This window comes from Meriones unguiculatus, chromosome 7, assembly GCF_030254825.1.
Source record: "Meriones unguiculatus strain TT.TT164.6M chromosome 7, Bangor_MerUng_6.1, whole genome shotgun sequence".
NCBI classification, from domain to species: Eukaryota; Metazoa; Chordata; class Mammalia; order Rodentia; family Muridae; genus Meriones; species Meriones unguiculatus.
Window position 1 is genome coordinate 22,066,276 of NC_083355.1, and position 9,901 is coordinate 22,076,176.

Consider the following 9,901-nt stretch of genomic DNA (forward strand, 5'->3'; position numbering starts at 1 on the left):
TGGGTTCTGATGGCCCTAGACCGAGGCCTTAGAAATCACTGGATCACTGGGCTTTGATGCACGCCTTTAATCCCAGCAGAGGCAAGAAGGTCTCTGTGACTTTGAAGCCAGCCTGGAATACAGAGCAAGTTCCAGAACAGCCAGGGATACACAAAGAAACCCTGTCTTAAAAACAAAACAAAACAAGAGTTGGAGTGATGGCTCAGCAGATCAGAGCACTGTCTACTCTTCCAGAGGTCCTGAGTTAGATTCCCAGAAACCACATGGTGGCTCACAAGCATCTATACTGGAACCTGATGCCCTCTTCTAGCATGCAGACATATATGCAGATAGAGTACTCATACATCAAATAAATGAATAGAAAGATAGATGGATGGATGGATATCTAGATAGATAAAATACTTAATAAACAAACAAAAATCACTGCATCAGAAGTGCAATTAGAAGAAAACCAAAGTCAGTCTAATGTTTCACCATGCAGCCCTGTGCCGATGCCTCTTAGGAGGGGAGAATGACAACCTGTCCCAGAAGCCATGATGAAGCCACTAGCCCCCAGCATTATGCTAGCCCACCTGGGCCTATACCATCCACTGGTTCTCAGTGTGGCTGTGCTAGCATTTCAACTGCACAGAGAACACAGGAATGCCCCCAGCCCGCTTCTCTTGCGACAGGGTCCCGGGGAAACCAGACGAGTGTGAAGGCCGCGAGTGCAGGGCTGTGGCTGAAACGTGGCCCTGGTTCACCTTTGAGAGACACTGGGCCTCAGCACCTGCTGCTCTTCTGCCTGGGTACGAGCCACCACCATCTGACGGACAGCTACCCTGATGTTAATATGCAACCAAACGCTTTGTCAAACCTCTACTTCCAACGACTGAGAGATGCTCCCTGTTTGTGTCCTTCCACCCAAAGATGTGGTCCCAACCTGAGTCAATGCACGTCCTCACAACCTGACTCCTGACGGGGATGGGGAAGAAGGTTATCGATTTCTGGCTTTGTCCCCTGTAATGAGTATACAGCATATATGAGAGAACAGAATTTGGGGAAATGTCCAATGGAAGAATGGGTGGGAGAGTAGGTGAATGGGTGGGTGTGTAGATGGATGGATGGGTAGATGGAAGGATGGAGGGATGGAGGGATGAAGGGAGGGATGGATTGAGGAATTGATGGATGGAGGGAGGGATGAATGGAGGGATGGATGGATGGATGGATGGATGGATGGATGGATGGATGGATTGATGGATGGATATACGTGTAGACACCAAGTGGTTATTGCCTGGGCCACCCGCCTCCAGGATTTAGAGTTTTAGTGATGCCTTCTTTGTCAAGAACCTGTGCTCTTCAACAATGAGGGAAAGGAGAAAGTAGTTTAGTGATAGAGTACTTTGTGCATGACCCTGAGTTCTGACCCCAGGACGATAAAAAGAACAGCCGTGAGAGGCGGGTGTGCCCTGACTCATAACCAGAAGAGTAAAGGGGGTTGATTTCAGCTGTCCATGACAACTTTGAAGAACCTTTATCTCTTGGTCACCATGACTATGGCAACTCATATGAAGGAAAGCCTTTAGTTGGAGCTTGCTTACGGTGTCAGAGGTTTAATCCGTTATCGCCGTGGTGGGGAGCACGGTGGCACACAGGCAGAGCTGGTGCTGGAGAAGCAGCTGAGAGTTCTAAATCTGGATCCGCAGACAGCCGGAAGAGAGAGGGAGCCTGGGCTTGGAACATGCTTTTTGAAGCCACACGCCTCTCCACCCCCCCACCCCCCGCAAGTAACACGCTTCCTCCAACAAGGCTATGCCTCCTAATCCTTTCAAGTAGTGTCACTCCTTGGCGAACAAGTCCTCAAACCTATGAACCTGTGGGGCCCATTCTCATTTACACCGCAACACTTTGCTTCTCCCTCAATCCTCGCTCTCCATCATTTGACACTAACTTTTGCCATTGAGTGGAACTGACCTCTTATTTTAGTTTGAGGCATTTAACAGGAGCAGATTTCATTATTATGAAGAGCTGCAGGGATGTCCTGGCAGTCACCTCCGCTCTGGCTACCTCACCAACACTGGGCCTCTGGTGTGTCATCATCCTGCCTCCTTTTCGTGTGTGTCACACTTGTCACTCCGGCTCTCTGGTTTTCTGTCATTTAGTCCTCATAAACCTTCTCTTGCAAGGATTGATTTGAGTGTGCACGCACGGGGGGTGGGGGACGGACACTGAGGGACTTCTGGAATGTGGGTAGGCATTTCCCACTTTCCTGGGTAGCGTGACTCTCAGCAGACCTGGAGGGTAGGGAAGAAAAGATTTCAAAGTACTCACGTAGAATGAGGGGGCATGAGGCCATCTCAGCAACCTCACCAAAGTGCTTCCTATGGAGGTGAGCACGGAGCCTAAGCTGGGAAGGAAAACAAATGGCACAAAATGCAGGAGAAACTGCCGGTTTAAAGATCACGGTGCGGTAAATTGTGTACAGCAAGTGATCTTAACTGGATTTTCATGGCTTGAATGGCATCCTTCTGAGTTAGCTTTTCCAATATCCTCATCAAAGTTGGGGTGGGGGCGGCTGGTGGCTTCTGAAAACGGCAGTCATTTACATAACCCTTTTCATACCCAGGAAAAAGCCCTTGCCAGAAGGAAGTCTCACAGTCCTGCGATTGCCGGAAATTCACAGGATAGCCTGCCAAACAAAAATCACTTATGCGGTCCTTGTTGGAGAGTTAATAAGTCATCTCCTCTTCCTCCTCTTTTGCTTCTGTCAGTAAATTGAACCTGGCAGGCCTGCTATTTCTCCTTACAATGCTGGCAGATGAAATTGCCTCCCCAAAGCAAGTGGCATCATCAACTCAAGCATTTCGGAGGGGGATTACAAAAGGTGTCCTCTCTCCCCCCCGTGCAGCTGGGGGAAAGAGCCACTCCACACGAAAAAAAGAGGTCCAAAAACATATATATCTTGGTCTTCTGGGCCATATGTAGGCTCGTGAATATTCATCGATGTTCCCAGCTAGTCTTGGTTAAAATAAATCTGTTCTTCCCTTTGATGCATTTGTTCAACAAAAGGGATGGCGATGGGCTGGCAAGATAGCTCATTGGATAGAGGCGCTCACTGCCATGCCCGAGAACCTGAATTCAAGCCCTCAGACCAAGCTGGTGAAAGGAGAGAACTGATACCACCAAATCTGGCAAATATATATATATATATATGAATTAAAGGATTGTGAGATTCCTACAAAGAACCTCTGGACATGCCTGTAATTCTGACTCAGGCTCTCCCTTGAGAATGGGATGTTTCAGAAATGACATTGTAGCTGACTCCTCTACACTTCCCTTTAAATATTTTTAGTTATCAAGGTGCGTGCCCACTCACACATACACACGTGTGAGAATGGGCATGCCACAGGACGTGAATGGAAGTCGAGTCCATTTTCTCTTTCCACTTTTGCATGGGTCTCAGGGACCATACTCGGGCCTCCAAGCTTTCAGGACAAGTGCTTTTCCTTCCCTCAGCCGTCTGCTTCCCCTGCACCTCTTTTTCTATCATATCACAAGTTATGAGCACCTATTTCGCACAATGGCGGAAGAGAAACCTGAGACCCCCAGCTTTAACTGAACAAGGCTAAGCCCCTTTTTCCTCCCAGGCGGCTTGCCGCATCGCCCACGGTTGGTGGAGAATGAACGTTGGCATGCCTGCCCGCCCCCTCGCCTCTCTCCATCCCCTAAAAAGCTCCCCTGGCTCAGCTTGGACTTCCCTGTGGATTTTTCCAAGAGTCCCACAAGAAATTTCGTCACGAATAAAGTTTCTGTTGCCTCCTAGTTGCCACAATAAAACACCTGACAAATGCCACTTAGGGAAGCAAGGATTTATTTCAGCTTGGGGTCCGCTCCGTTCGGGATGGGCGGTGGAGGATGACCAGGCGGGGCAAGATGGAAAAGCAGTTAACGACTGACTGAAAAAGCACCTAGTGTGACAGCAGCACGCCAAGGGTTGGGGATGGCTCGGCTGGGCAGGCATCAGTATTAGAGTTTGGTCCCCAGACCCACAGGGGTGGGGGAGGAAGTCCAGCATGGTAGCCTGTGCCGGCATCTTAGCACTGGGGAGGTAGAGGTGGGCAGATCTCTGCAGCTTGCTAGGCAGCCAGCCTGGCCTTCCAGGTGAGTTCCAGACTCGATGAGAGAAGACAGGCACCCAGCGTGACCTTTGGCCTTCACACACAGGTGCACACGTGCGTGTTTGCCGCAGCACTGCTGTTGAAGCTGTGATGAGTTCGTCAGGCCGAGCCTCATCCTCCGGGGTCACATTGGGGACGCCACCGGCTTCACAAGATCTAGGTGAGATTCTAACTTGTCAGACATAAAGTAAGAAGCCAGCTCATTCTCGGGACTTCTCAGAACCGGGAGCCGCCAGTCTACTTCCCCTCCCCCTCTCCCTCCCCCCACCCCTCCCAACTCAAGTACTTATAAGTGTGACCTGCTTGATTCTGAGAACTCGGCTGATTGGTTCCCATTTACTGGCATGTGTGGTGGTTTGGATGAGAATGGCTCCCACGGGCTCGGATTCCTGGATGTTCAGTCCACAGTTGGTAGAACTGTTCCGGAAGGATTAGAAGGTGTGGTCTTGGTGGAGGAGGTGTGTCACCGGGGGTGGGCTTTGAAGTTTCAAAAGCCCATGCCATACCCAGTTAGACTGTTCTCTCTGTCCCCCTGCCTCCCTGTGTGTGTGTGTGTGTGTGTGTGTGTGTGTGTGTGTGTCTGTGTCTGTGTGTGTGTCTGTGTGTATCCACTTTATGGTTGTTATTTCGACATGTAGGCTCTCGGCTACTGCTCTAGCACTATGCCTGCCTGCCTGCATGCTACCATGCTCCCCACCATGATTATCACAGTCTCTGCTACCCTCTGTAACTGCGAGCCCCAAATTATAAGTGTCTTGGTAGTGGCATTTTGTCATATCAATAGAAAAGTGACTAAGACAGCACGTAGCAACTACCATACCCTTGGAGTCATGGCCTTCCCTCTCAGTCACTGCCAACTCCCTTCCCATCACGTTGTACAAAAATGTTCAATGACGATGAGAAAAGTTCTAGTCGTATTTGTTACTCAACATTGTCCAGGCCACAGACCAACCGGTACCCCAAAGCACAAACTCATCTTAAAGACGTATTGGGACTGGACAGAGATTGGCCATCTCCGTGTGGTTTCTGCTCACCTTTTCCTGCTTTTTAACACCCTACGTTGACCATTTTTGCCACTAAACAAACGTCAGATGAGAATATCCTGCCTATTCCGGGCTGGGCTGTGTGGCCCTCCTCCCCACACGTATGTACTGAAGTCCTGACTCCCTAAATGTGGCTACCTCTGGGGGCCAGGCCTTTAAAAAAGTAACAAAAGCAAAATAGGTTCACAGGCAAGGTCTAACACAATGTACTAGTGGCCTCGTAGAAGAGAAGACAGAAGTTGTCAGCCAAGAGTGTACACTGCCCTTACGGAGGACCGAAGTTCATCCCAGACTGCCCATGGTAGATGGCTCCCAAGTGACTCCAATTCCAAGGGATCCATGCCCTCTTTTTGACTTTGCAAGCAAGTGGCACACACATACGCACAGCTACAAATTTTAAATAAACTCATAAAACTTTAAAAAAAGAAAGGGAAGTAGGGCCCCAGACAACATAGCCGTGAGCGGAGACGTGAACACACAGCCAAGGACAAAAGCCTTCCAAGTAAACAATCACAACCCCTTGGCCTTGGACTTTATGCCAGCTGGAAATCTTCACTGTGTGAGACCAAAGCCTGTGGCATTTTGTTACAGTGCCTGAACAAAGACACCACCTGTCTTTCAAAGCCCAGCTCAAATGCTCACCTTTCCAGGAACTGCCCCCAACCTCTTCCCAGTTCCCTCTTCCCAGTTTCATATTCCTCTTATTTGGTGTCGCCCCGCCCGTTTAGAATAACCCTGCTCAACCTTCTCCCTGCTAAGCTTCCTAAGAGCAAGTTCAAGTCTCATCCAGATTTCTCTGTCCCACCAGGGCTTGCCCAGGTAGCCAGGAGGGCTCAGGAGCAGGCTGTTGAAATAAGGATAATGGGACTTTCCTAGGACACTAGCTGGGCTTAAGCCACATTGGTGGATGTCAGGGTGACACGCAGCCAGCTGTGTATTGAGGGAGCACGCTGTTCCATGCTGTACCAACTTGTACCCACTGTGTGATCTAGGAGGCAGCCACACTTCACACCCAGATCCTAATAGTTTATAAGCCATATGTATCCTTGGCTCTGGTTGTATCAACAGTCCGCCAAGTGCTTACATATTATTTTCCCTCTGGTTCGTGTGTAAGGCAAACATCCTCACAGAAGGCGGGGTACCAGACATTTAGTGCTGGTGACAACTAGAATGCAGGAGCACCCGGCATCACACCAAACCGCATGCACGCCTTTTCCCCACCTGCGCATTGAGCATCTAAGGGAAAGATGATTGCCAGGTTAATTTCGCAAATTAGGAAACTGAGCCAGAAAAGAACGTCTGGGTTCACGCGGCCAGAAAAGAACGGCGCCCAGACGTAAAGCCAGGCTTGCGTATCCGTGAATCACACTTGGAACTGATAGTCCCAGCCCGCCCCTCCCCACATACATAAGCAAAGAAGGACTGCTAACTGCAGAGAGCAGGCAGGGATTGCCCCAGGACCCAGCAGGCTGAGCTGGCTTAGAAAGGCAAAGCTCTAAGACACTGGGTCGCTGTTGAGTGTAGAGAATGAAGCAAGGCACGAGGCCTCACTTCGTGCTGTTCACAGTGAAGGCTCTCAGATCGGACTTAGCCATCCTGTCCTCTTCCTCTCTCCCCTCAAATATCCCTAGCATGTACCAGTGACTGAGCTGGGAAGCAGAGAGAGAGAGAGAGAGAAGAGGAATCTACCCATCAGAAGTTCTCACCTCAGGACAGCAGGCTGGCACATACACTCTGATGTAAGGTTCTCTCGGGGGCTTTGAGGGGAAAGCCCTAGGCCCGATCCTACCACTAATTTTCTGTGAGGTTTTAGTCAAATGACAGGTACCTTGTCTCAACTTCCATGGCTAGAAATAGTTACAGAAAAGCATGTTGCAGAACATCATCTGGAGCCACTGTCGGTTATTTATACCTAATTTCTGAGAGTAAGATTGTGTAATATTAACAACATTATATAATTATTAAAGATATTAACAACATGTAATATTAATGTGTAATAACATATACCTATAATCCCAGCATTGATGAGGCTGAGGCAGTAAGAGCTTGAATTTAAGACCTGTCTAGGCTACAAGGTAAGTTCAGGGCCAGCCTGGGACACAGCAAAACACTTGTCTCAAAATAGAAGCAAAACAGGGCCAGGGATGTAGCTGAGAGGCAGAGCATCTTCCTAGCATGGACCAGGCTCTAGGATCAAGCCCTAATACAAACACACCTAATCCCGACAGAGGAAAGCAGCCTTTGCATGGAAGGAGGAAGTAATAATAGCTCCAGTAGGAGCTCATACCCCACCATCCCCGACCTTCACCCTTTGGGGTAGACAGCATTTTCCAACAAGTCAATATATACAGATAAGCAGAGAAAACCTCCAGGTTAACTCAGTAGCAAGAGTATTAATGGCAGCTCCCCCACACCCTGAACTCAGAGCTGGCCTTGTGGTGCCTCTTCTAACTTCTGCCCCTTCTAGAGCCCTTTCCCACCCGACAGTTCTCTCAGGAACGGGGAAAACCACTCATTGACCTGTTTCTTTAAGACCCATGAGACAAGAGGTGGGCTTCAGAAACAGGCTCAGTTGTACATCTTTACCCATGACTGTGTCTAGCTGTGTGACACAATGTCACTTGAGCCCCTGGAGAACCTCAGTATCTTAGCATGAATTTTGTCTCTTGCCTTTGTTTTTGTTTGTTTGTTTAATGATGAGAGAGAATCTACATTCAACATCTTTTTTCAAGGTTAGAGACTCAAACACATTTGTAGAATTTCTGCTGCAACAGATGACCATTCTCTGGAAGGAAAAATAAAAGGAAGAGGGTTCCTCCTCGCTGAGTACCACACTCTGCCTTTCCAGTGGCACTGTGGGGCCTCAATGGAGAGCTCTGAGTTGACATTCTACAGCTCTACAGCTCACAAAGTGCAACAAGGAGCCAGGGCTCTGCAGGAAAACCTCACCTTCCTGAATGCCTCTGCAGCCCTGGGGAGATGGGTAAAAGAGAAAGGTTGCCCAGGTGCCACACCCAGGGGCCTCTGGGGCCTTTGCAGGATCGACAGCCCATGCCAGGCAGACCTCCTGACTGAGGGCCATGTGGGCAAGCTATCTTTGCTATCATCTATCGTTTATTCAGGAAAACAAGAAAAGAACTCAAGTCACCTTTTCATACAATTGCCAAACACCAAAACCCGTCTTTGCCCATCTCTGTCTTTTGTAATGAGGACTTGTGAATGAGAAGATAAAGACCCTGCCTCCAAGGATGTATGGTCTAATACATCTCACCTCCACCTTTATCTTGTAGCCCAGGTATCAGGAGGCAAGCCAAGCTGGGTTGAGTCAGTAAAGAAAAAATACTGGGTTGGCAGTTGGCAGCCATTTTAAACAAGGTCCACTGCAGGTAGCCACAGGCCCCAGGTAAGCGACCCTGTAGCACTCTTCAAGGTCACATGCCTAGTAAGAATGATATGCTACTCATCTCTAGAGAAAAGGAAATGATGTGGGGAGAGGAATATGCAGGCAGCAAGAGGCAGGCTCCTGATAGGCCGCCAAGTGGGGGAAGGTATGATCCGGGTTCTGGGCTCTGCCCAAGGCCCCTGAGGCCTGTGCAAGAAGCTAATGGTAGAAATTGCCCTTTTCTGGCTGGGGTGTCATGGAGGGTCAGTGAAGGGATTGAAACAGATTGCCTAAATAATACCTACAAGATGCATCCGTCACAACAACTTGATACAGTTTAAAAGACCAGGTCTGGTTGGGTCTGGCCCAGTTATGGCCAGGCATGAAGCTTAAATCCCACCCAGGTCCTACGTGGTCAACACATAAACAAAATGTTTGTTTCTCTAGTGTTTAGTTGGTTGTCCTTTGTTTTATTTTGTTTTTGGAGACAATCTCATATAGTCCAAGCCAGCCTCAAACTTACAACACAGGTTAGGATAACCTTGAGCTCTTGATTCTCCTGCCTCTACTTCCCAAGTGCTGGGATTACAGGTGTGTACCACCATGCCCAGGTGAGACCAGAGTCTGAGGCCCAGCAGGACACGCCATCCCTGGAAAAGCCTCTAGGTCTAAACTTTGGTCTTTGTCACATGCAGGCTTGGGGACACGCGGAGATGAAAAGAGATGAGGGAGGTGGGGTGCACGGACAGCGCTTGTGAGCTGTCCCGTTATGCTCTGTGGATCCTTCCAGCCCTCTCGGCTTTAAAACGGCCTCTTTGCCACCTGAGGGCTCAACCCAGCCCGTCTCTATCTCTCATTTTCTGCTCCTGGGGTTATCTCTCTGATTCAGACCCAAGGCATCTAATGAGGATTCATGTGGTGGGTGAGATGCCTAGGAGGATGGGGAGGACAAAACTGATCCTATTTGAGGGAATCCGCAGCTACTGAGGTTCAGTTTGGGGAGCTGAGCGCGCAGCTTCCTGGTTCAGCTCCAGCGGCAGGAACATAAACATGGACAGCCACGACCAGGTGTGGTCCACGGGTGTCGCCTGCGCGTTTAGCGGAACTGCAGATGTCAGTCAGCCGCGCCAGACCAGCTGCGCTTTCTAAGACCCCAGGTGTTCCCTACACCCAGTAAACTGCGAGAAGTTCTGGGAGGATCACGGTTCTTGCCTGGGCACTGGAATCATCTGAAGAGCTTTAAAAACTGCTGTGGCCCACGGTGCGCCCCAAGGACACTGAGAATCACACTGATGGATGATTGAGGACTGTTGAACTTT